This window comes from Capsicum annuum, chromosome 1 (genome assembly GCF_002878395.1).
Source record: "Capsicum annuum cultivar UCD-10X-F1 chromosome 1, UCD10Xv1.1, whole genome shotgun sequence".
Taxonomy (NCBI): domain Eukaryota; kingdom Viridiplantae; phylum Streptophyta; class Magnoliopsida; order Solanales; family Solanaceae; genus Capsicum; species Capsicum annuum.
The window spans coordinates 252,418,900-252,419,519 of NC_061111.1; positions in this window are offsets into that span (position 1 = coordinate 252,418,900).

The following is a 620-nucleotide window of genomic DNA, read 5'->3' on the forward strand; positions in this document are numbered from 1 at the left end:
AAGTTAGTTATAGATACTCTAATGAGACTATATGTGAATTTTTGCCTAAATAATATTATAGAATTTTGTTAAACTTGATTGTGAATTATTGAGATTGTATCTAAGGCCCATTTTTATAGTTGTATTTACGCATGTGGCCTTTTCTTCTTGAACCCATTGGATATTAACAAAACTATTATGTGGGCTTTTATTGAAAGTGTACTCTTCTCAACTTAAATAACATGCTTAATTTTTGGAAAAAAATAATATAAATATACACGTTATAACTTACCATATTTATACAAATTTCTACCCTTACAAAGTAATTACAAAAATTTTAACTAATTATTTATCTTCATTGAATGTATCGGGAAGCTAATTATGTATCTTGACAAACTCAAAATAAAAAAAATATATATCGAAAACTAATTATGTATCTTTACATGGAAAAAATATAACTTAGTTGGATGTATTATGTATCTCGATAGACACAAAATTAAAAAAAATGTATCGGGAGCTAATTATATATCTTTACAAAGAAAAAAAAGTATCTTTGTTGGATGTATCAGGAGCTAATATGTATCTCGACAAGTCCAAAATTGAGATTTTCAGTAATTATAAAAATATCAAAATTTTCTGCA